The following is a 27,895-nucleotide window of genomic DNA, read 5'->3' as shown; positions in this document are numbered from 1 at the left end:
GTTTAAAGCAATGTATTGGCTCCACAGATAAATGCATTGCATTCTAATTCTTTTGTCTGTTTGTAGAAGTAAAATGCTAAGCATTTTATTCATTTATGGTTCAATGTGTAAGGATTAGCAGATGGAGTCCATATATTTTTATTTAAATAAAAATGTTTCTAAACGTGTAAAACTTGTTAAAAAGAAAACGCTTTTGAAATACACATCTGTCAAGACTATAATGTGAATATTAAGAAATGATACTATATTATATACCATAAAAAATAAAGTTTAAGCAAATTGTGCTTTTACAGTCATATTTTGTTATATTGAAAATAAGTAGGATAAACAATAAGAAATGTTTTAGAACTGATGGATTCTGCTTTCTTTGTTGTTATTTGGTGAAGAACTATGGTAAATTAAAAAAACCCTTTATACTGATAACATTTAAATGAAATGTTTTCTTAGGCTTATTGGTTATTGTTCACTAATTATTTAAAAAATAGCTCTTGTTCCTCCATGCTGCCTCAGCTAATAGAATGTCAACTTTCACAGGCTTAATTAACATTTATAAACCTGTTTTCATGTTTAAAGAACCTTTAGTTGAAAAAACATTATTTTAAATGTTATTTTTAGGAGCCATTAATCTCTACACTCTTAATTATCTTATTAAGCTCCATGCCAAATCCAAATCTCTTTTCAGCTTTCACTACTTCATTGTGCAAAACCTAGTCAAGTCTCTAACAGCCATGCCGCCTTTCACTTTGAAAACTGTTACTGTAAAACAACACCAACCAAAATGAAAGCCTAAATGCAAACTATGAAATCACATTTATGTCATATGAGTAGCTTTGGGTGGGGCCCATGAGTCTTCCTAGACTTTTTTTTTTTTTTAATGCTTTAAAAGGTTTTGCCCATTTTGATATTGTGATTTCTTCTCGATCCCCTACCTTCATTCCCACCATCCACCCAGATGCACCTCTTAGAGAGCAGCTTGCTGATATTTCTCCTTTTGTGGTTGTTTTAGGGAAAAACTTAAAATGGATATGAAAAGTGAAGAAAAATGATCATAAGAGAAAATCATCTCAGGTAAAAATATCCAGCAAAAGACCAAATAATATTTAACATTTCTAAAGAAAAAAAACAATTATTTTGATAGTGTGCAGTTAGAAGAATTCATTTCATATTCTTTCAGAACCTAGCTGTTGGAATTTTCATGGATGGTTTTCATTTGAGAATTTGAAATATTATTATGTGCCTTTGTGAAAAAGACTTTGCTTTAGCTTGTGATCAATATACAGTTCATGTCCCTTTGAGTATAAATCTTTATACTCATACATATAACATATATGCAAAATGGTTAATTAGAAAGTTATTTAGAAAAAAGAAAAATTATATTTTTGCACTTATCGTACTACCTAAAAGGAAGTGAAATCTGAAAGAGAAAATAAAGTCATGCTTTTCTTTTAAAAAATGATCTAATAAGAGAAAGAAACCAACATATATACACATTCTTTCAGTTATGATAAAACCTAAAACAAGTGTCTTTTATTTTACATCTAAATTCATAAATATATGCTGAAATATTTTGCTACAATTGAATGCATGATTGTTTATTTGTTATAGTTTCTCATAAATATGGGAATTATTTGAAACAAATAATTGTGAAAAATTATGCAGCCCAAATGATCTATATAAAGTATATAAAACACATTTTGTTATATTTCTTTCAAAACATCCAGAAGCACTAATTTGCATATAGTATTACTATCTTCAAGATGAACATATGATTAAGAAATGTTAAATGATGGTAAATATGAGTAAAATGACTGTACAAATTGTCATAGTTTTGTTGCAGTTTAGAATCTTTAAAAATATGTGTGGCTAGATTTATGCTTAATTTGCTGTGTGTTTGCACATTGTCTGGTGGTTTAAAAATTTTTTTTTAATAACAATTTCATTTTGCCCAACCCCTTTATCAGATCAGAGTTATATGTGTCATGTATTATGCTTTAAGTATCTTTTTTGAAAAATAAAGTATATGTTGTTTTCGAGACAAGGTTTCCTGTTTCGTGCAATGGACCTGGAGTATAAATGTCAGCTTGTAGAATTAGCAATAATGCTATCGATGTGTTGGTAACTTTAGTTTTCTCTTGTTAATTTATCCAAATACTATAAAGTTCATTATCAGTGCAACTCTAGACATATATGTATATATTTAGGGCTTTTAAATAACTTCCAGTGTTCTCTGCTTAATCAACAAGATCTTCCGTCTTTTATGAGAAAGTTATAATGTTACCAATTCCTTAAAACCACTAACTAACCGAGGTTTTATAAGAATTAAAACAAGACAGTCTGTTACCCAATTAGCTTAATAGTTAATTTGGTTTTCATTACAGGCTCGTAATACTACATTTATGCCTCACAATTACGTAATTCATGCATGCGTGTATTTTTTTTTCCTCTTAAAACTCATTGTTAGTTAGAATAGTCTAACTCCAGAATATTCACTATTAAAGGTAACGTATGAAAAATCTTTCAATAAACTTTTTTTTTTTGATTCTCATGTATGTCAAAGTGTATTTAGTTTAGGGTATTTATGAAGGCCTTTAACTTGGAGTATGCATCCTTAGAATAGTTTACCAACTATTTACACTAAAGGATCAATATTATTATTTTTGTCTCCTAATTTCATCAACTATTTACCAGAAATTCTACATCAATAGGGAGCCCATGTGAGATGTTGCCCATTGGCATAAACCCGTAGATCCGATCTTGTGGTGAAGTGAACCGCACAAGCTCGCTTCTATGGGTCTGTGTCAGTGTGGTAATCTGACAAAACTCTGTGCACAATGCTGTTCGATAATATTCCAATAGAATTCCTGTTAAACTTCAGTGGACTATATATTTTTAAAATAATTACATTTTCCTTTGTTTACCATGTATATAGTAATTTTCATCTGTCTTACAAGGCAGGTTTCAATTGTCTACAACTTTGTAGCACAGCCATTCAAAGTTGAATCCAAGAGTAGTAAATTGTTTAAGAAAGCTGAATTTTTTTTGTAACAGGACTTGAACCAAGATCTGAGTAGATTCTGGTCAGAAACTTCAGTTCAAACTGTTGTAATTAGTGTACCTCATCAACTTCAATAAGAAAATTAAAGGCTGGATTTACATGTCACTATTGAGCCTATTTTTTTATTTATTTATTGAGCCTATTTCTCCTGAAAAATGAGGCCGAGCACTATTGACTCTTAGTATCACTGATTGCTAGTAGAACTATGGTAGGAGAGATGTCAGAAGGCATTATATATGATCTATGCTAGAAACCCAAGAAGTTGGGATTTTCCTACTAGGCATATTTTAGATTTATTGGTAAAATGCTAGAATATTATATCTACATCCTTGCCAAGTCCTTAGGTGTATGGCCGCCATATTTGGAGGAGCTGACTGAAGATATGATAAGGAGTTTGAAGCAACATTGGAAGCTGTGTGCATCCAGGTTGAGGTAGTAGGTTGTATGGTTTAGAGTTACACCCTGGGAGTTAACTGTACAACCTTCTAGCTTTCCTTGGAGCACACTTGAGCCATCGAGGAATTCTTCATCACTTTAATCTGATCGAGGCAATTTTCTGTGCAAGAAGGTAATGTGTCATGAATATTTTAGAAGATTAATTTGAGCATTTATTACATTAAAATGATCATTTCAGAGCTGACAACTAGTATTTCATTTACATCCGCTTATGAACAATGGTAAAATGATACTTCTAATGGGTTATTACTCTATAATCAAATATTTTAAAGAACAGGTGGATATTTGAAGCTTTTTTGTCTGTTAAAAAAAAAAATATTCACCAAATTGGGCACTGAATTTTGCAAGCTGATCATTGGTCTCTTTATTTATTCATTTATTTAGGCTAATTAGACACTACAATAAAAAGTGTCTGCTAGTATTAATGATTCTCATAATGCATTGAGTATTGCTTATGACACATTACTTTCTACCTTATATTATGGCTACTTATGTGCTTGTTTATTTTTTTCCCTACTAGACTGTAAGCCCCTTGAGGGCCAAGTCCATGCCTTATTTTGCATTGTATCTCTTGCAATGTCTTACACATAATAAGCCTTATACACTCATTGGATGAATAAATAGAGCACAGCATTAACTCTGTGAAGAGTTTCTATTGAAAATTTGAATGGGTTGCCACAGTGGTCACAGATCTGACATTTGTTTATTAATCTTAAAATTTGCATAACTTTCTTTCCCAGACTGCCCTGTATGAGTAATATACTTGATTTGATTTTTGACTCATCTTAAACATAGAATTTAAAACTTAGGAATACTTTTTCTCTAGAATAAAGGGAATAGAGCAAATTCATTTTTATTAATAAGTCCATAGAAATTTGTATTTCTAAATTTAGGTAGTGTATACTCCTATTGTATTTTTAAACATTAAACACCCTTGTTCCCAATGAATTGTTTTTATTTTATCATCAGTTTCATCTAAGGATTATATTTTAAGTCTCATTTAATATTATAATTTTTAAAATATCAGATTTTTGTATTTCTTGTGCTTCCCTTATTTTTGTTGTACCCTTTATCTTTCAAAAGTTGTACCTGTGCAATAAACCAATAACAACTCAAGAAATTAATAATAGATAAGAATTGTATAGTTTGATAATCGGAATATGTTTTTGTTTAATAGGAAGTCACCTTACAGCGTTCCTTACAAAGCAAATGGGTCTCTTTGGAAATCTGTTAGCTTGCTGTCACCTTTAGTAGCAATGGATGGTATAATGTGTACAGAGGCTAGTTTGCATAGATCATTATTCATCACAGAAATAAATACTAATTGACATTTGAACTATTAATTTAATATTCCAAATATGAAACATTGCATAAAGAAGAAAATATTTTTAGATCCAAATATATGTTAGGAACCCTAAGATTCTGGATATCAGGTAATGAGCTTTTTAGAACACTTAGGCATCCAGAGTATCTCAGAATGAAAAAAACTGACCAACAGTGATGGTGAAGAAGGAACTTCTAAACCCTCAAGAGGAAAAATGAGTAAGCCTTAGAAAGTTGAATACCAATGATTTCAAGCAAAACCATTTGACTGGTATGCAGAAGTAAAGACTAGTAGTCTCTAAGAAACAGCATTCTTTGCAAGGGCGTATCAAGGAACAATGAACAAGAGGCAGGAAACAAAGACCAAAAAAAAAAAAAAAAAAATACAAGAGATGAAAAGGAAAGTGATTCATAGCAAGCAGGAGGAATGTTCTGTCTAATGGTAGCAGTTCAACACAAGGATGGCATAAACACACAGCACAGTTTTAAACAATTACATCTTCCTAATTAGTTTAGCACTTGAGAACCCAGGATCCCTTTCTTATGTGCATATATATATGTGTATATATATATATGTTTACATGTGCACTTCTATATGATATGCATAGCTTTGAAGACCAAGTCAAGTATACATGAGTGGGCCAAATAGAACACTATTACCAATACATGTAGCCTATTTCCATGTAATTCAATAGAGTTAGTGTGTCACAGAAATCAACTATGATAAGCAGTTTAAGTGTAATCTTATAAAAAACAGTATGATAAATTCATAGAATTGTGGTCTCTTTTAGACCCTGTGTACAAAGTGAGTTGATATTATAGAAGAATAGCTGAGAAGTGACAAAAATGTAGCTCTGATCCATTATGTTAGTCACGCAGAAATCATAAGAAGAATTCTGAAAGACAGAGGATACAGTTAGCATCGACAAAGGGGAAAAAAAAATTTCTCTGGAGGGTGAGAATACTACATGGGAGAATTATGCTTTTGCCTTTGATTCATAATAAATTTTGTTACTCCAGTTATGGAGGCTATTTAATTTACTAAATGTTTATGAGAAAATGGCAAATGACAAAGGTTCAAAAAAATTTTTTTTAAATAAACTGAAATCTAGGACCACTGTGGATCTCAATATCTAGAAACAGTTAAATCACGTTCAAGAAATGAGGGGAGATGTACATTTAAAAGGCTAGCACTCAGTTATGGGGGAACAACTATCCAGACTGAATCATTCCCACAGGGATTTTAAGTGGTCAGTTTTACTGTATCTAAACCCGTGAACCAGTTGCCATTGAGGCAATTCCGACTCACGGTGACTCACGTATGTCAGAGCAGAACTGTTCTCCTTATGGTTTTCAAAGGCTGATTTTTTCAGAAGTGGATCTCCAGGCCTTTCTTCTGAAGTGCATCTGGATTGACTCAAACCACCAACCTTTTGGCTAGCAGTGAGCGCATTAACTCCGTGCACCACCGAGGGACTCCTACTGTATAGCAACTAGCTGTCTACTTTTGATGAAGAGGAAGTGTGAAAATTCAGGAAACAACTAACTATCAGTGAATCATACCTTTCTTAACCAATATTTCTTTGGATATTTTGGGGCACAAATCGGGTATATCTTTATGTTCGTAATGTCTGATCTACCTTGAATGTTTTGTAGAGCAAGCAGGAAGGTGTTAGAGTGGGAAGAAAAGAAGGAATAGAGAGAGGGAGGAGAGAAGGAAGGAAGAAAAGAAAGAAAAAAACTGCAGAGCAGTTGATTGGGCCTCACCTGACAAGTTCAATTTGGTTCAAAATATTATGAATCAAATTGGCCAAAATAACTATCAGATAAATTATTTGACAACTGGACTGAGTCTTCTTGAAAGCAATCCAGCAGTACATAAATTATGTTATTAGAATAAATGAGTCATTTTCTGTAAATAATCATTTTGTTTCTTTTATTCCCTATTATCAAGCACTGACTCATGATCATAGGTGATTCCTCAAGATTCCCCAAATGACATGATACAGGATTCTGTCCCCCTGAGCATTGTTTCACACCCTCTCCCAGTTTTTCTGCCACAGAATACAGGACTAATTTGTAGTCACTGATCTTGACCATACTCATACTAGGTATATCCCTGTCCTTCTCACTATCTCTATATATTTCTGTCCCTATGTTCCTAGCCCTATACTTTTGCCAAAGATCCCCAGTGGTGCAATGATTAAGCACTTGGCTGCTAATCGAAAGGTTGGTGGTTTGAAACCCATCTATCAGCTTGTGCTTCCTTAAAGATTACAGCCAAGAGAATCCTGTGGGATGATTCTACTCTTGTCATGTGGAGCCATCCTGAGTTGGAATCGACTTGACAGCACCTAACAACAACAACAACAACAATCCTTATATCTGGAATATTTCACACCCTCTCCCAGTTTCTCTGCCACAGAATACAGGAATAACTGTTGTGGTCACTCATCTTGACCATACTAAAAGTCCTTTTAGGCAACTTCTCCTGTGAATTATCATTAGGAGAAGGGTTAGATGTACCAGAATAGGATATAGCTCTTTAATTTCTACCACCGACCACCACTTCAAAGCAAAATTACTGCCTATTGAAATCATGTTCTTCGGTATCCTTCTATATAACTTCTTCATCCCCAAAGCCTTTACTGATTCCCTGAGAGACAGTTTCTCATTTCTGAATCGTCATGGCCCTTGCAACTTTAGTTCCCACAGTTTTCTCTGACTTTTTAGTGGTAATTGCAAGCGCCCAAAGGAACTTTGATTTACCTTTGTATCTTTTGCAGCGCTTTTTTTTTTTTTTTAACTCCATAGATCTTAAATGAATGCCTGCTGGATTGAATTGAACTTTCAATCATTTATGAGTAATGGTGAGAACTTCTCCATACTTTACATTAAACTTTGCTTCAGAAGTAAAGTCTTGCGTCATCTGAGATATTTCTAGGCTCTCAGAAATATATTATTAAGGTATTAGGATTTTTCTAACACTGCTTTGAGAAGTCTACAGGCCAATCTCGATTAAGCCCATGATGCATGGTTTGAAAGTTATTATGAAACTAGCTAGTTTCTGTTGTTTATAATCAATCTAAGCTTCTTGAGTACAGAAATACGTGTCTTTTCAAAACTCATAATTTGTAATAGTATTCGTCTTACACAATGGCATCAAGGACTCTTTGGTTAATGAACAACGACTACAACATAAAAAAGAAAAGCATGTGATCTAATGGAGCAGTTCTGCATTTAAATCTTTAAGCTGTTTAGGAGAAAAGAGGAATATCACTTTTAACTTTGGGGAAGTCTGATGGTTTCTTTTAATTTTTTTTAAGCTGGCATCGTCTTGTGTGTGTCTTCATTTTTAAAATTACTCTATGTGGAAGGTATGACTTAAATAAACATCTACCCATGTTTCTCCCCTACATCTGATTCTTCTTAAATCCAAGTTCTGTTTCTGCCCATTCTGAACTCGTAGAGATCGTTTGACTCCAGTTATATAAACCCTTGCATTTTCTGTTACTTTTTGTACATTTCTGTTGTATGTAGTAAATTTGGAGTGCAAGCACTATAATTTATGTGTACTTTTATTCAGTAGGCATTTAATAAATAGCTGTCCATTGAAATTAAAAATAAAATAAATATAGATAATGAGAACCGTACAGATCATCTGGCCCGTTTTCCAAATAATGAAATTAATTTAAATGCAGAGAGTTTAATGATTTCGCCAAGGTCAATCCACTAGTTATGGAAAACTCTCAGATTTCTACCAAATGATCTATCCGAGAAGAAATATTTTGTTTGCTGTCAACAGATTTTATGATAATTCTCAATTTTAATGTGTCATTAAGCATATTTTAATAAATTACCTGAGAGAAATTAGAGAATAGAATTTTTCTTTCTGGAAGCCTACAGATAACACAATTATCTTAGGGCTCAATATGATAGATATATAGTTAAAAGTATTTAAAATTAGATCTTTATCTATTCCATTCTCTATTTCCTAGTACAAGTAAACTCTTGCTCTTCTGGGCATAGAGAGGAGGTTACCAGCCTCTTGTTCCACCCTAATAATATTTCTTTCTTCCAGAACCTTTCTCCAGGAGAGGTGAGGATGGCCTAAAAGTTGGTAGTATATCTTAAGTAAAAACAGAAAAGCGATATTTACATTTCTGTTGCATTGTGTTAGCTTGGCATTGTGTTGCTTGGGAGAATGAAAGTTAATATGAAATAGTAACAATACTGAATCCAGCCTCAGGACTCAATGGTCCATGCCCCAAATAAGATATGCAAGGTATCATTATGCAAGATGCATTAGCAAGAATCGTGAACTTAAAGAACTTCAGGGTTCTGGCAGTGTAATCAGCCATATTTTATGGCCTGAGGAGGTAATGGGGATGGCGGTGAACCAAAGAAAGTATATTCCTTCACAGTATTCCAAAATGATTTTGTTGTTGCTGTTGCTTTTGCTAGGTGGCACTGACCCTATGCATGACAGAATGAAACACTGCCTGGTCCTGCGCCATCCTCACAATCATCGCTGTGTTTGAGCCCATTGCTGCAGCCATTGTGTCAATTCATCTCATTGAGAGTCTTCTTTTTTGCTGACCCTCTACTTTACCAAGCATGATGTTCTTCTCCAGGGACTGGTCTCTCCTGATAACATGTCCAGAGTACATGAGAGGAAGACTCTCCACCCTTGCTTCTAAGGAACATTCTGGCTGTACTTCTCCCAAGACAGATTTGTTCATTCTTCTGGAAGTCAGTAGTCTATTCAATATTCTTTTCCAAGACCATAATTTGGATACATCAATTCTTCTTTTGTCTTCCTTATTCATTGTACAGTTTTTGCACACATATTAGGCAATTGAAAAGACCATGGATTGGGTCAGGCACACCTTAGTCTTCAAGGTGACATCTTTGCTTTTTAAACTTTGAAGAGATCTTTTGCAGCAGATTTGCCCAATGCAATGCGTAGTTTGATTTCTTGACTGCTGCTTCCAGGGGTGTTGATTGTGGATCCAACAAAAATGAAATCCTTGACAATTTCAAGCTTTTTCTCTGCTTATGATGCTGCTTATTGGTCTAGTTGTGAGGATTTTTGTTTTCTTTATGTTGAGGTGTAATCCACACTGAAGGCTGTAATCTTTGATCTTCATCAATAAGTGCTTCTAGTCCTCTTCACTTTCAGCAAGGAAGCTTGTGTCTGTCATCTGCATATTGCAGGTCATTGATGAGTTTTCCTTCAATCCTGATGTCACGTTCTTCTTCATATAACCCAGCTTCAAGAATTATTTGCTTAGCGTACACATTGAACAAATATGGTGAAAGGATCCAACCCTGACACACACCTTTCCTGATTTTAAACCACACAGTATCCCTTTGTTCTGTTCAAATGACTGCCTCTTGCTTGGTCTATGTACAGGTTCTGTATGAGCACAGTTAAGTGTTTTGTAATTCCTATTCTTTGCGGTGTTATCCATAATTCATTATGATCCACATAGTTGAATGCCTTAGCATAGTCAGTAAAATACAGGTAAACATCTTCCAGCTGTTCTCTGCTTTCAGCCCAGACACGTCTGACATCAGCGATGATATCCTTCATCCTATGTCCTCTTCTGAATCTGGCTTGAATTTCTGGCAGTTCCCTGTTAATGTACTGCTGCAACTATTTCTGAATTATCTTCAGCAAAATTTTACTTGTGTGTGATATTAATGATATTTTTCTATAGTTTCTGCATTCTGTTGGACCACATCTTTTGAATGGAACAAATATGAATCTCTTCCAGTAGGTTGGCCAGGTAGCTCTCCTCCAAATTTCTTGGCATGGACAAGTGAGCACTTCCAGTGTTGCATCCCTTTGTTGAAACATCTCAGTTGGTATCCTGTCAGTTCCTAGAGCTTAGGATTTCACTAACGCCTTCAGTGCAGCTTGGACTTCCTCCTTCCGTACCATTGATTCTTATTCATATGCTACCTCTTGTTGAAATGACTGAACATCAACTGATTTTTTCTGGTACAGTGACTCTGCGTATTCCTTCCATCTTCTTTTGATGCTTCCTGTGTCATTCAATATTTTGCCCATAGAATCCTTCAGTATTGAAACTTGAAGCTTGAATTTTTTCTTCAGTTCTTTCAGGTTGAGAAATGCTGAGAGTCTTCTTCCCTTTTGGTTTTCCAACTCTAGGTCTTTGCATATTTCATTATAATACTTTGCTTTGTCTTCTAGAGCTTCCCTATGAAATTTTCTGTTTACCTCTTTTTCTTCATTATTTCTTCCATTCAGTTTAGCTACTTGTTAAAGAACAAGTTTCAGAGTCTCTTCTGAAATCCATTTTGGTCTTTTCCTTCTTTCCAGTTTTTTTAATGACCTTTTTCTTTCTTCATGTATGATTTCCTTGATGTCATCCCACAACTCATCTGGTCTTCAGTCATTAGTGTTCAATGTGTCATATCTATTCTTGAGATGGTCTCTACATTCAGGTGGGATTTACTGAAGTTCATACTTTGGCCCTGTGGACTTGTTTTAATTTTCTTCAGCTTCAACTTGCACTTGCATATGAGCAGTTGATGATCTGTTCTGCATTCCGCCCTGTCCTTGTTCTGACTGATAATATTGAGGTTCTCCATTGTCTCTTTCTACAGATGTAGTCGATTTGATTCCTATGCATTCCATCTGACAAGGTCCACGTGTATAGTCACTGCTTATTTTGTTGAAAAAAATGGCTTAATCTAAAATTGGATGCCAAGGGCAGCCCATTTTCCTTCTCTGAGACTAAGACATCATATAGTAAAACAAAATTGTGACAAATCAGTTCTTTTAAATGAACCCAACAACATCTGTTCTGTAGTTGAACTAAATGACTTGGAGAGTTTCCTCATAATCTGTGAGATTCTATGGTTCTTTAAAGTAATTCTAAGGTTCAAAAAAAGATTAGTTCTTAAACACTAATGTGGCTGATGCCATTATTTCAAATAGACATGTATGGTTTATGACAGCCTAAGTATTTCCTTGTATTTAAGTGACTACTGAAATATATTCACTGGTGAAACAGCAAGTAGCAATTATTTGTTATAATATTACAGTATTATTTTGATATTATTTTAATGATACAAATGTAGTAGTGATAGGATTCCTAGTGGTAGTAGGTAGTTTTAGGTTTCCTTTTGTATCTAAATTTCAGTGTACAAAACAATAGTGAAATTGATGTAATTCTTATTTCTCAAGTAATTGATGAAATAGATATGGATACTATTTTCTAGTCAGGAAAAATTAAAGGTTGAGTAGAGATATGTAAAAGAATGAGCGCAATTAAAGTTCAAGTGTTCTATTCTTCATGTAAGCTTTACACTCAGGCAACTGGGGTAAAGCTCAAGAGTAAAGTCACATTGGGTATTGTTGTTAATTATATTTTATTGTGTCATAATTAAAAAAAGAGTTATGCATAAATGTAGGATCAAATCAGGTTCCTGTCCATAAATTTTTCAATCTAATTTAATCAAATGAACTTAAATTTGGTAAACAGAAATGACACAACCAATTACTAAAACACTGAATTTGTAGTCATAGAAAAGATACCAGTTTGTAATTTTACTATGTTAATAGAAACTTATTTAATGCAAGAGTAGCTGATCAGTTAATCCACAAAAGTTTTTGAAGAAAGGAATCTTAAAAATTAATGCACATATATAGCACACATTTCGTTAAATTTTAAACATTGATTACACATTTATTTGCTAATATTTTGATGTAAGCCAAGAGCTATTTTTAACTTTAGATTTGCTGATTAAAAACCTTAGTCATCTTTTCTTTCTGTAAATTCCATAATGTATCATCTGTGATTTCTAATTTTCAGTTGCTTCATTAATGTTTTTTTTCATTAATGTCACTAAGTGCAAATATAACGTAAGTTAATCAGAGCAGAAACCTATATTTTCTGTGATTTTTCCCAGTTTTTTTTAAATTGTCTTACCTACATCTAATTCTATAGCATTTTTTAAAATGATTGGTTTTTATTAAATCTTCCCAAATTTTCAGCTTACAGGCATACAACAACATTCTTTTCACACTCAAATTGAAATTGAGTTATGCAATGTTTAATTAAATTATGCAACTTCATATAAGCCCAGTGAGCATAAACTGGTTCGGGAACTAATCACTTGATGTGAACTGAAATAGTAGGATGTTCTAGAACTTTCTACAGTGATAGAAATATTCTCTGCACTGTCCAAAACAGTATCCCCTAGCCACGTGTAGCTGTTGAGTACTTGAAATATGGCTAATGTGACTATAAAGAACTGAATTTGTCATTTTAGTTAATTTTAGTTGATTTAAATTTAAGTAACTACATGTGTCTAGTGTATCCAACAGTACAATTCTGGAAAGTAGTCCACTTCCATTTAACATGCTGAGAACCTCAGTGGAGAATGTCACATAATCTGTAAAATGGTGGATGGTTTAGGGTACTTTCTCTGTGGTTGAATGAAGATAATCTATACCATCTAGGGGGTAAATGGTTTGGGAAGCTCAGAATGGATTTTGAATGCATTTTTGTTTTTTTGTTTGTTTGCTTGCTTTGCTTCTATTTGAGCATGGATGTCATTGGGAGAATTTTAAAACTTTGTTCAAAATAAGGAAGCCAATGAGAAAATCATTACAAACTACAATGATTTTTAACTTTCCGTTAGCATTCAATTTAGCACAAACCAAATTAGTGTAACAATTTTGCTTCTCATGTTGGCCAAAAAAAATGCCCTTAACTTGGAATCATATATCCATAGGAGCCATAGGTTGAGTCTCTCGGCCCTTTGAAAATATTTCTAAAATATTAACGTATTTGGATGCATTCAGTTTTTTGAGGAGAAAGTCCCAATTCTTGTCAAATTTTCATAGGATTCCATGAGTTCCTGAAAAAGTTAAGAATAAACCACGTGGGTTACTATTTAATGCTTTTTAAGGAGCCAGAAGTTAATTCTGATGTAAACTTTGATATCTTTGAAAGCCTTTTCTAACAAATATAGTAAACATCCATTTCAAATGATATATATGTAAAGGATATAATTAAATTACATAATATGAAAATTCAAATATTACAGAATGCATAATTTATATGTAATTTAATTAAATAATGTATGCATAATTTAATTAGCTAAACCTGTGGAACATGATTGAGAAGAAAAAAATAGTTTACAGTAAGTCTTTGGAAGGATTAAATAAAATAGAGTGGCTATAGCCACTGTCATACTAGATTTGAACATTCAACTGTAAATTATTGGAAAAATCGTAAAAATATAGATTGAGTCTTCTCGCTTTTTACTATGTAAATACCTTTAAGTTCTTGCTTATGAATGAATAGATTCATTAATGGTGCATTATGGGTGCAGTTTATGAAACATAAAAAGACATTCACTGGTCCTATACTCAGTGAAAGGACTTGTCTCACGTGAAAATATAAGGGAAGAATTTGAAAATAGTATTTCTATATGTTTTAAGATAAAATAAAATATTTACACTCTTAATATATCACCTTTTTCTGCTTCCTTTCTAACTGGTATTTTCATTTAATCCATCAACTTCAGATCCCAAGCACGTAAAAACAGTGGCTTCTACTGTAATAATTTTAGTCCTCTTTTAAAAGTGAGAAAACCACAGTTAGAAGGTTATATAATTCCCCACAACCACATATATGGTAAATCCTAGGACTGAAACAGATGTGTCTTACACCAAAGGATTTCATTTCAACTGAAACCCAAAAAAAAAAAAAAAAAACCCACTGCAGTTGAGTCTATTCTGAGTCATACTGACCCTACAGGACAGAGTAGAACTGCCCCATAGGGTTTCCAAGGAGCACCTGGTGGATTTGAACTGCTGACCTTTTGGTTAGCAGCCATAGCTCTTAACCACCATGCCACCAGGGTTTCCTTATCTCAACTACTTTGTTATAATACCTCCTGTGACAGAGGTTCAGCAACTTGAAAAATGCGGGCACCCATAGTCAAAGTTTCGCAGCAAACTTTCTTTTGCGCCATTAGAATGACAGTACAATCTCAGAGCTGGCCAGCCCTTTCTGTACTTCCAGAGACGTTTTCTAGACTATTGCTTCTTTTAATCTGGAGGTCTACACAACAAAAGTTCAAGGAGTTGTTTTCTGCTTCTGAGTTTTTTATAAACAGTACTATAACATTGCAAAATCTACCTTAAAAAAAAGCAAATTCATTTGCTTCTAACGGGAATTTATCAGCTCAGTGTGGTAAAATGTTTATCTAATGATAAAGAGAAACTTGGTGCAGCCTCTCTCTGTCTTTTAAGGAATGATTACTTCTGCTCTGAAAGTGTAAGTATTTCCGAACATATGGGGGGAGGTGGCGATGGACTAAAACCCTTCCCTCACAGAGTACTTGAGAAGATTAATTGATCGGATGTTTGTGAAGTGTCTGGCATCATTCCTTGTGTAGTGTAGGGACTCAGAGATGACTTCCTTGCTTTTTCCCTCTTGCCCTAAAGATACTGGTTTGACCCCTTGCTCGTTCCCTTTCTTGCTCTGGATTTCAAGACCTCTTAGAGTTGTGGTTCTCAACTTTATTGCTGGAGGACCTGAAAGGGTTAGGAAATGTGAAACAGGAGAGGGTGGAGTTTGAAAAAGCTGTCAGTGCTGTTAAGATTATTGCCATTCCAACAGGCGTCCAGTTTGTGATATGATATCAGAGGCCTCAGGAAGGCGACTCCTGCTCCGGAATAGCTTGGCCTTTCATTGCACCTTAACCTTGGAGCACAGTTACTATTGCTCACTCCCCAGTGATACGGGGATTGAACTTGGGTCCTGGAGTCAGGCACGCCTGAATTCCTAACAAGTCAGAGTCAACCACTGCTGCAGAAGCTGACCTTTTCATCAGTGCTTGGTGATCATCTGTAAAGTGAAAATTATAAAACCAGTGTTGCAAGATTTTTGTGAGGATTAAAAATTATGTGCGTGGTATGTATGGTGTGTGATATGCATATATATATGTATATATATATATTCACGCATACACATACACACAAATACATTCATATGCACCCAAATGTATATGCTCACAATATAATAGAAAAAAAAATACCTAGTCAATAATAGAAGTTGAATAAACCAAAAAAAACAGACCCACTGCCGTCGAGTCTATTCTGACTCATAGCGACCCTATAGGACAGGGTAGAACTGCCCCATAGAGTTTCCAAGGAGCCCCTGGCAGATTCGAACTGCTGACCTTTTGGTTAGCAGCCGTAGCACTTAACCACAACACCACCAGGGTTTCCAGAAGTTGAATAAAACATAAATATTATTACTATCATTACAGATATTAAATGGTGTAAAATACTGTTCATGTATTAAACATCCCCTACATGCCCAGCGCTGCAGAATTTATATCGTAAGATCCAGCCACAGGAAACAGTGGGAAGCTATTGTTTTTGTTCTGAGACGCCCCCCTCCCTATCCCTTCTTTGCCTGTTGAATATCATGGCTTGGTTGCCTGGATTTGTTATTTTGAATAGACCACATTTCAGATATTCTTCCCGTTTTCAGATCATCGTACACAGTAAGGCTCACTTTTTTCTCCAGAAATTACAGTCCTTTTTAATATTTTGAAAACATAAGTAATCTGTATTATGTATAAAGTGAATGATAAATTTCTTAAGTGCCTTAGTTTTCTTTTCTGTAAAGTAGGGATAATGATCCCTTCCCATCACGCTTCTCTAGACTGTTGAGAAGATCAAAATATATAATGTAAAAGAGAGCACCAGCATTCACACAAATAAGAAAATTAGCTAAATCTATCTACTGGAAGTAGAGCAAGTCTTGTAAGCTGACTTTTAAGGAAGGAAAGTAGCAAAGCACTCTTTGCTTGTCCGTTCCCCAGGGAGGACGCCTCTCTCTCTCATATTTTTTTCACGCTCTTTCTCACCTGTGTTCCTAGGTCCTGCTCAGACTTCCCTTGCTTGACTTGTTGCATAGCATCTACCTTGATCACTATGTGTAAGTTCCTTTTTCAGGCCTAGCAAAGGCCAAAAGTGAGAACATGATGTGTAGGTAAATAAATGAATGAATGACAGAATTAATCAAATCCAATAATGAGAGTAGCTTACAGAAATTTGTTATTCAGTTCATACAAAACTGGATGGTATTGGCTCCATTGTAAGTGATAATGAATAATTTGCCAGTTTTGGTCATCATCTTGGTCATCAAGACCACGGGGAGCTGGGTCTTTCGTGTAATGTTTTCCTAATGGCCTCCTCTTGTAAAGGCAGTCATTTCAGTGTGAGCAAGGTATGCACACCCTTCCTGTTTGATAATATTGATAACACTGAACAGTTCTCACAGAAAAATGTGTGAGTCTCTGTTTCATAATTAATTTTAATTTATTTTTTAATCTGTAGAAACTAATTGTAGCTTGCCATGCTGGCCCAGTGAAAGCCTATTTGGTAATTTTATTGTAACCAATATTACTTTCCAACTATGGACTGGAGGTTTTTTAACTAGGTCAAAAGTTTGTGAGTCTTTGAATATGGCTTTCTTTCCTCTTTTCCTCAGGCCGAATAAAATCCCCATCTCAGGGTATTTGACTGTTTCCCAAGGCAGAAAAACTCCCAGGGAGCAAGCAACAGGGATATAAACTTCAGTGGTATAATGCATCTGAGCCCTGATACCCATTTAGCACTGTTCTGTTCCTATTCTACAAAGACATAGAAAGACCAAGCCACCTCTCTGAGTCCTTGGTGAGGGCCTAACTACTCCCCAGGAGTTAGCATCTTTACCTGCTATAGCCCTAATCACTTACCATTTTATTGTGTTGTCATAGATTGCAGAAGCTGGAATCAAAACCTCATCCATTTTCAACTGCTGAATCTTTTATCGATGGCTGTGAGCCCCGGTGGTGCCGTAGTTAAGAGCTCAGGCTGCTAACCAAAGTGTTGGCAGTTTAAATCCACCAGCCGCTCCTTGGAAACCCTGTGGGGCAATTCTACTCTGTCTTATAGGGTCGCTATGAGTCGGAATCGACTCAACAGGTTTGGTGATTTTTATGAAAATGGTATGGTGTTCAGAGCAGGTCTTTGCAGATTTGGTGTGTGATTGTCAGAGTGGGGAAGGTGGACCTTTCTTTGCTTACATAGTTTCATTCTAAAGTGTGGGCTTTTTAGAATGAATGCTCCCAGATTTAGTAAATGATAATACAGAATTCCCAGATAAATTTGAATTTTAGACAAACAGCAAATAATGTTTAGTATCAGTATGTCTCATATTTAATGTTGTTTTCATTATTTATCTGAAATTCAGATTTGATTGGACATCCTATATTTTTAATTGGCATTGCTATTTAGATAGCATTTTCCACAAAGTAGTGTTTTGTCCCCATTTCTCTGTATATCCCCCACTCTCATTAAATAAGGAAAGTAGGACCCAATGAGAAACTAGAATAAGATTAATGCAATGAAATATCAGGAGAAAACATACAAAATTTAATAAAATTTTATTAAATTAATAGAAAATTGGAGAGAAATATTTTTTCCTAAATGTCAGGATCATGTAAAATTAGTATTAGTTTGTGTTCCATAACAAATGATGTTTAATAAATGGAAACCAGTTGATAACATCAGTATATAATTTAGTAGATAAAAAAAATTATTATAATGTCATTGCCATGTTACCTGGTGTCCTAGTGTGTTCTGTGACATTTTTTAAGAGTTCAGGAGGGAAAATTTTCCAGAAAATGAGCATTGTGGTTAAAGGAGTTTCACCTCTGAGTTCGTGGAAAGCATGGCTTGCTTTTTACATGGTCTGTTGTTATTAGTTACTTGAAAACCTCCACTAGCTTTTTAAACATCAATTGATGTAACAAGAGAACTCTTACACACATAGCATTTGCTGTGTCTTTGTTAGCCTCAGACTTGTTTGAGTATTTTACATGATGCTGTAAATCTGAGTTACCTACTCCCTTACACGTGTCACAGTTCCAATCTTTCTTACACCCCGATCTCTTCCTTCCCAAACCATCCTAGCCACCCAGCAGAGTAGCTCCCACACTTACCAGTTTTGTTCAGATCCTCACCAGAGCTGAGCTTTCCAGCTCAGTCTCCTCCCCAAGTTCATCAGCTCCAAGTTGCCTCCAATTCTCCCAGCCTTGCGCAGAGAATCACAGACCCGGCAACTTTCAAAGTGTCACCCATCGAGCCACATACGTGTTTGCCCAGATGTCTACACACAATGAATCTTTTTATTCAAGAAGGAAATTTGTTGTGCAAACTTGGCCTCATTTCGTCTATTTGACATACAAAGACCTATAACCCTTTACCTTTGAGTAGATTCCAACTCATAGCAACCCTATAGGACAGAGTAGAACTGCCCCCATAGATTTTCCAAGAAACAGCTGGTGGATTCCAATTGTGGACCTTTTAGTTAGCAGCCGAGCTCTTAACCACTGCACCGCCAGGGATCCACATACAAGGACAGAAGCACATAAACATTAGGAGATTGTTTTCAAAGTCATGTTGTCACTGTACTAGTTTCTAACGACTGCCGTGACAAAGTACCACACACCAGATGGCTTAAAACAACAGAAGTTTATTTTCTCACAGCTATTGAGGCTAGAAATCCAGTTATGGAGATTAGAAAGCAGGGCCATGCTTTCTCTGAAGGCTTGTCCTTGCCCCTTCTAGCTTCTGTGGCAGCATAACCCCAATCTCTGCCTCCAGCTTCACATGACTGTCTTCCCTTTGTGTCTGTCTGTCTCCCTGTTTGTTTTATAAGAACCAAAATGACATTGGATTAGGACTGACCCTGTAGTGTGACCTCGTATTAACTTAACCAGTTACATACGCAAAGACCATATTTCCAAATGAGGTCACATTCACAGGTACCATGGGTTAGAACTTCACCATATCTTTTGCAGAGCACAAATCAATCCGTAACACTCTTTGATAAGTTATTGTAAGTTTCCTACTGCTGCTGTAACAAAATATCACAAAGTGCGCCGAGCTTTAAACAACAGAAATGTATTGTTTCACAGTCCTGGAGGCTACAAGGTTGAGATCAGGGTGTCAACTGTGCTAATTCCTCTGAGGCTTTGAGGGAGAACCTCATTCCTGCCTTTCTCCTAGTTTCTGGTAGCTCCTTACTTGTAGTTACAGGGTTGCATGTCATCTTTCTTCTATATGTTCTCTTTTATAAGGACAGCATTCAGATGAGATTAGAACCTACCCTACTTGGTATGATCTCATGTTAACTTGCCTGATAACATCATCAAAGACCCTATTTCCAAACAAGATAATGTTCACCGGCACCAAGGGTTAGGACTTCAACATATCTTCTGAGGGACACAATTTAATCCATCATATAAATCCAGGCTAGAATCTAGATCTTCCTTTAGTATATGGGATCATTAGGTCCCAGAGGAGTGCCTGTGTAGTGAAAATAGTGAATGTGCTCAGCTGCTAACCATAAGGTTGGAAGTTCAAGCCCACCTAGGGACATCTTAGAAGCATGGCTGGTTGACTTACTTTAGAAAAATCAGCCATCGAAGACCCTATGGAGTACAGTTCTACTTTGGCACACATGGATCACCAAAGTCAGAGTCAACTCGATGGCAACTCATCTGGTATAGTCACAGAGTGGTGTTTTAGTGAGAACTAAATGAGAACATAAAGCACCTAGCTGAACTGCTTATCTTGGACTTTCAAAAAATGTTTGTTCCGCCTCACCTCTACCCCGGCCCCACCTGTTCTGCTAATGTGAAGCAGGTGTGTGGTAGACAATTTGTTAATTTCTTTAGCCAAACTAGTTGGGGCTAAAAACTCCATTCATTTATCAGATCTCTGCCTAGCTTGCTTTTTTGACAGTGACAAATTTATTTAATTTTTCTCTTCCTGGACATGGTTCTTTTGTCATACGATAATGTTCTATTATTATGTGATTCTGTAATCTCCTCTCCCTATGTTTGAGTTTGACTCATTAATAAGCATGTATTGTAACTCTATAAATATTTTCAAATGAATAAGTGCACAAATAAATGGTAGTGCCCAGGTTGTTGCCATTTTCCAACTGTTCAATGACACATTTGAAAGTAATATAGATACTATATTATTTTTATGAGTAAAGTAAACCAGGGAATATTTTAAAGCAATTGAGTTAAAAAATATTGTTCCATCTATCTAAGTTAGATTTTTATGCAGTTGCACAATATTTTTCACTTTGATTTTTTTTAAACCTCTGACTTTCTTTAGGAAACCCTGGTGGAATAGTGATTAAGTGCTACCACTGCTAACCAAAAGGCTGGCAGTTCGAATCCACCAGGTGCTCGTTGGAAACTATGCGGCAGTTCTACTCAATCCAATAGGGTTGCTATGAGTCAAAATCTACTCGACGGCAATGGGTTTTGGCTTTCTTTAACCTCCTTAAATTCCCTCCCTTCTCTGTATTTCCCTACACAGAGTAGCGTGTATTTTGTAAAAGTTTTTTTTTACATTGGGGCTCCAGGCCCAAGTAGCTCATGAACAGTGTTGCATAATGAAAGGTAGTACGGTACATCAGCACAGGCTTTGGAATAAGACAGCCAATATGGATGTATCATTTTGTAGTAGTGAGGGACAATCCATAAGCCTCCCTTGTCTTAACTATAAATAGGGTAATAATACAGCGTAGTGGTTTTGTGCAACTAAATGAGATAATTAAAAGTTGTTACCTTGAAGTTGATTCCCATTCATAGTGACTCCATAGGGCAGAGTAGAACTGTTCCATAGGATTTCCAAGGAGTGGCTTGTGGATTCAAACTGCCGACCTTTTGGTTAGCAGCCAAACTCTTAACCACTGTGCCACCAGGTCTCCAATAAGAAAGCATAATTTAAACTGTGTTATAAATTGCTTGGTACATGGAAGAGAAGAAATGGAAGCTATCGTAATACGATAATAAAGATGGACACATGATGAAAATCTTTGCTTATTTTGTTTCTTTGCCCTAAAAAGTTCTTAAATAACTTTTAGCTCTGGAAAAATTACATTCATTGTTTAAAATCTGTTTATCTGCTATATTCATATTAATACGTAATGAATGATTCTTAGTTCTTAATTGACATTGCACAATTTTCTGTTCTGACTATTCTTTAGATTGTCACTTTTTACAAATTAATCCTAAGTAAAACTAAAGGCATTTGGACAATCATTTACTCCAATATCGCCATTTAATAACTGAGAAAACTGAAGTTCAGTCTCATGAACAACATTTTCTGTGATTATTTGTGTAATGAACGTCTGCCTTCCGAGTAGTCTGTGTCTCAGGAAGGGGAGCGCTATGTCTAGTTTTTGTTTGCGTGTTTGTTTTCTATGCCATTTCACCTGGCACAATGATTGGCACAAAGTAGACCCCCGATGCATATTTCTGGAATGAGTGAATATTTTGTGAACAGGCTTCTTAATTCTAGGGTAGTGTTCTTTGTACTATAGTGTATTGCCTTTCAGTGATACTTACTAAAAATATCTCTTGAGAGTTTTTGAACATCCTGGAATATCCATACAAAGCTGGCCTTGACAAGATCTGAGAACTCTTCTGGTTCTAGAATACAATCACCTAACTGGCATTGAAGATCAAATAATTCATACTCCTAGAAGCAGGCCAAGGGGAAATTGAATCTGAGAGAGAAGTAATTTTTTTTTTTTTTTAGAATAGTTGATTTAAACACGTGGATCTTCTTCTCTTGACATCAAATCCATTGGCCCTTTCTTTTGTCTAACAATCTGTTGTTTAAAATTTAACTTCACAACAGTGCCTATGTTTTGTTGATGTTGACCGTCTGCAGAATGCTTTCATACTTGTTACTACACTTCTACTCCATAATTTCCCAGGGCAAGGCAGACAATTATTAAAATCGGTGTTTTATAGATGAGAAACTAAGGCCTGATCTGAATTCAGACTCGCTTTCTCCCATCATAAAAACACTGTACAATTTAAAAAAAAAAAAAAAATTTTTTTTTTTTTTTTTGCATGGATGGTGCTGCATTAGCCCTGTGGAGGTGCTATTCTACAGTAGCAAAATAAAGTTAATATTCACCCATGTAATTTCTAGCAAGTCTCTAGAACAGTCAGGGGTTATTGCACCATTGAACCCTCATGCAAAAGGCCCCTTCAGGTCCTTAAACTAAACAGCTGGCTAGTTTGGATTGTAGTTTAGGGAAACAAGCTCTACATTCAGCGATTAGCACTTAAATTGAGCAATAACCCTCAATAAGCCCTTTATTTCCCTGCTTGGGGACAGGGAGATCCACAAAAACAGACAGAGTGCGCTCCAGTTCGGACTGTCAGAGTTTGAATCACTTATTAGATTTATGGCCTTGAGCAAGATGTTTAACCTCTCTGTGCCTCAGATGCTTAGAGGTGTCAACCTCAAAGGTTCTTGAAGAAAAGTAAATGATTTAATAAATGAAATAGAACAGTGCCTAGCCTACTTCTACACTGTTGAGCGTAATGAGTGCTCAATACATATTAACCCCTGATTGTTCTTCGTGAAATTTAAAAGGGACAGCTTCATTCCATCTGGGATGGAACGTATGCATATTTTCTTTATGTAAATAAAAACAATCCTTTTAAATCAGGAAATAAAAGAGATGGGCGTTAATTTCTCCATTTATAATTGAGTGAAAGGTGGTGGAGTGCCACAAATGATTAAGCACTTGACTACAAGCCACCAGTTAGTTGGTGGTTTGAACTCACCCAGAGGCGCCTTGCAAGACAGGCCTGGCGATCTGCTTCCAAAACGTCACAGCCTTGAAAACCTCATGGAGCTGCCTACTGTGTACATATACAGTCGCCATGAATTGGAATCAGCTCTCCAGCAACTAAAAACAACATTATTGAGTAATCCCTATGAATTATATTTTTAGCAAAAGCATCTTTATTAGTTTTGATCATGTTGGAAACTGAACCTATCTCCTCTGGCAGTTTTGGCATCACATTGGGAATGTATATAATTTTATGTGCTAGATTCTGTCTTGATACTTGCTCGGAATTCATCCCTTTATGGTTATGATTAATAATGAAGGGTACAAATTTGCCATAAGCATTTAGGTTTGATTTAGACATAGGTTAATATTATGTCAGCCTTCTGGATAGCACAAACAGTTAAGCACTCAGCTGCTAACCAAAAGGTTGGTGGTTCAGATCTACCTAGAGGCACCTCAGAAGAAAGCCCTGGCAATGTCCTTCCAAAAGATCACAGGCTTTGGGAACCACATAGAGTGCAGTTCCGTATGAGATCGCCACAAGTTGTGATCAACTCGTCGGCCACTGGTTTGATTTTTGGTTTTGGTTTAGTATTGTTTACTTGTAAAATATTTAACATTCCAAGACTGTCCTTTTTTGATTGATTTTAATACACTCCTATTGTAAAAGTAACTATTATTAATCATTCCCATTTTCCTATTAATACAGCTAACAAAAAAAGAAAAAAAAAACCACCATCAACAACAAACGAGTTGCCGTCAAGTCTATTCTGACTGATGGTGACCCTATATGGGTCAGAGTAGAACTGTGCTCCCTAGGGTTTTCTGCAGTTGATTTTTTGGGAGTAGAATACCAGGACTTTCTTCTGAGGTACCTCTGGGTGGATTTGAACAGCCAATCTTTCAGTTAGTAGTCCAGCGCTTAACTGTTTATATAACCCATGGACTCCTGTTGAAGCAGCTAGTACATTACAGATCAGAGTGTTAATAACTGGTTGCCGTCGAATCGATCCCGACACATAGTGACCCTATAGGACAGACTAGAACTGCCCCATAGAGTTTCCAAGGAGGGCTTGGTGGATTCGAACTGCCAGCCTTTTGATTAGTAGCCATAGCTCTTCAGCACTTTGTCACCAGGGTTTCCAAGAGCGTTAATAGAGCTCTACAAGTGATGGAATTTCCTAAAATGTAAACTTTACATCTAATAGGCCGTCAGAGGCTCTTCTCTTCAAGACAGTGAAAACTCTTCTGTTCCAGCACTAACCACTGAAAAGGAAATCTGTCCCTAAGAGGTTGTGTTGTTTGAATACCAATATTTCTTATATGGCTGTCATTTCCAGCATTTCATTTTCCAAAGGTACTTTTTATAAACATGTAATGTCATGGTCCATTATCAACCACTAATGGAGAATTTTATGACTAACTTTTGTACCAAAAACGATTATTTGCTGTGTGAGGATAGACTTGCAAAACAAGATATGGTAACACTTAAATGGCCACTTATTTTTAGTAGAAGACTGCCCTGACTGTGGCCTAAAATTCAGATTTCCATCTCGTGGCATCATTATATCCACATTATCTCCAGGCCCAGATGGGTGTCTCTTGTGCTTAAAGAGCATGAGGGAAACCAATTTGATTAAATAGGCTGCTGCTTATCATTAGGAAATTTGAGGATGGAAAAATAATCGTTTGTGTAATAAATATACGGTCTGAAGCCACATTTGTTCTCTAAGGTAATTAGCAATTCAGTTTATTCAGGAGCCAAGAAGGCAACAGATTTTTCTATGGCATACTCTTTTTCATAGAGAATAAAAATCCATTGCCACTGAGTCGATTCTGACTCATAGTGACCCTGTAGGACAGAGTAGAACTGCCCCATAGGATCGCTATGAGTCAGCATCGACTCAACGGCACTGGTTTTTTTTGGTTTTTATAGGGTTTGGCACTGGGTTGGGTTGGGTATAGGGTTTCTAAGGCTATAATTTTTCAGAAGCAGAATGCCACATATTTCTCCCGTGGAGTGGCTGGTGGATTCAAACCTCCAACATTTCGGTTAGCAGCAGAGTGCTTAATCATTGTGCCACCAGCGTTCCTTTTTCATAGAGAATTGTGGGTATAACACTTGATGAGCTAAGTTGAGCTAAGACAGCTTTGAATATTTGAGAATTATGGGAATTATCCTGTAGCTCATTTCTTCCCTTAAACCCATAAAATTATCTTTTTAGTGTATTTTGCAGTTTAGGAATTTTGGAGCTCTTCTGTCTTGTTTTTATTGCATGTGTTGAATATTGGAGTCCATTAACATTATTTAAAAATACCTTCATCTATTGATGTTGCTACAATCTATTTCTAACCTTGGACACCTGAAGATAATTATAATGAAAACAATGATTCAGTAGAACATAAAATTTACATTTGTATTGTAAATAGTGCTAAAGGTATTTAGCTTTCAGTCTAGATTCTATGCATTGAAATATGAGGTAAAAATATTGCTATGGAGATTTATTTTCCTTTTTACTTCCAGGACTTACCCATACTTAAGAAAAACAAAAATACTTGAAGTGTTTGTCTTATAACTAATCTCCACTGGAAGATCTTTCAGACACTGTTGGCTTGTTGTTTAAAGTGTAAATGAGTAGGATAAAGAAAATTATTAAGCAAAATTGAGATGAAGTGACCCCCTTGAAGACACAGAACCAGTTTGTGGCTATGCCAAGAATCAAACCTAGATCTGGTTTTTCCACATTCTTTTCGATACTCCTTTAAAAAAAGTCATTGTTCTAAGATAACTGACCTCAGTTCATGATTCAGTGTCCCCACTTGTCAGCACAAAATAAACCTCACACTAGTATAGTGTTTACATTAATGTTCAAAATGTAAATGTTAATATGATAACCCAGTGATATGTGATACTTAACCCTAAATAGCAATATGATGTGACAAATATATTAATATATTAAACTACTGTTTTGTTAATTTAAGTATTTCTGTGGAGAGTTTTCTTTTTAACTTAAAGAAGCTAAAGTATATTTAACTCAAGCCATGGCCTTTACAATTGCCTCATATGCATGCAGAAGCTGGACGGTGACTAAGGAAAACCAAAGAAGAATTGATGCCTTTGAATTATGATGTTGGCAAAGAATATTGAATATACCATGGACTGCCGGAAGAACGAGCAAATCTGTCTTGGAATAAGTACAGCCCGAACACTCCTTAAAAGTGAGGATGAAGAAACTTTGTCTATCTTGCTTACTTTGGACATATCATCAGGAAAGACCATTTGCTAGAAAAGGATATCATGTTTAGTAAAATAAGGAAATCAGTGAAAATAAGGAAAACCTTTCCATGAGATGCATTGACATTGTAGCTAACAGTGGGTTTAGACATACCAACAATTGTGAAAAGGGCACTGGACGAGGCAATGTTTTGTTCTGTTCTATATAAGGTCACCATGAGTTGGAGTTGACTCAATGGCAGCTAACAACAACAAATGATAGGCAAAACCAGCTGGAGTGGGAGAACACTTCTGGATTTTTCAAACTAATTTAAGAATATGCAATATATTCAGGGACATTATTAACAAGTTTTTTGTTTTTTTTTTTTTCCCATCACAGTGATGGAATTCTGCTGTTACAAAGGGCATTTGTAAAAACACAAAAAATGATAAATAAGTTAGAAGATTTTGGCAAAACAATTGTAAGTTTATGGAAATGTAGTTCAAAATATTGTGTTGTTACCCATATGAATAAAAATTTTCATATCTGGACAGAAAAGGAATCATAATAAATGAAATAGAAATTGATGACTTCATTCTACTTGGGTCAACAATCAACATCCATGGAAGTAGCAGTCAAGAAATCAAATGACATTGCGTTGGACAAATCGGCAGAAGACCTCTTTAAATTTCTAAAAAGCAAAGGTATCACTTTGATGACTAACATGCACCTGACCCAAGCCATGGTTTTTACAATTGCCTCATATGCATGTGAAAGTGGGACAATGAAAAAGGAAGACAGAAGAAAAATTGAGGCATTCGAATTGTGTGTTGTGAATGATATTTAATATGCCATGGACTGAAAGAAGAACAAACAAATCTGTTTCAAAAATACAATCAAAGTGCTTTTTAGAAGCTAGGATGACCAGACTTTGGCTCACATACTTTGGACACGTCATCAGGGTCAGCAAAAAAGAGGGAAACTGTCAGTGAGATGTATTGAAATAGTTGCTACAACAACGGACCCAAACATAGCAACAATCATGAAGATGGCACAGGACTGGGCAATATTTTGGACTGTTATGCATAGATTGTTATGAGTTGGAGCACACACACTGG

General features: G+C 35.6%; 1 long non-coding RNA gene across 20 annotated transcripts in view; it reads left to right on the top strand.

The window, feature by feature from the left end:
- Window positions 1-27,895, top strand: part of LOC126061472 (uncharacterized) — a 597,975-nt gene that overhangs the window by 538,646 nt on the left and 31,434 nt on the right. For 16 of the 20 annotated variants that reach the window (XR_007513795.1, XR_007513786.1, XR_007513794.1 and 13 more), the window contains one exon: window positions 1,007-27,895. This exon is cut by the window's right edge and continues 18,394 nt beyond it. The exons of 3 other annotated variants lie outside the window; for them this stretch is intronic. This is a non-coding gene — a long non-coding RNA (uncharacterized LOC126061472). The remainder of the gene's footprint in view (window positions 1-1,006) is intronic. One more of the 20 variants, XR_007513790.1, reaches the window with a different exon arrangement.

Source organism: Elephas maximus, chromosome 18 (genome assembly GCF_024166365.1).
Source record: "Elephas maximus indicus isolate mEleMax1 chromosome 18, mEleMax1 primary haplotype, whole genome shotgun sequence".
Classification (NCBI taxonomy): domain Eukaryota; kingdom Metazoa; phylum Chordata; class Mammalia; order Proboscidea; family Elephantidae; genus Elephas; species Elephas maximus.
The sequence above is the reverse complement of the archived record's forward strand: the minus strand, read 5'-3'. Positions and strand labels throughout refer to the sequence as shown.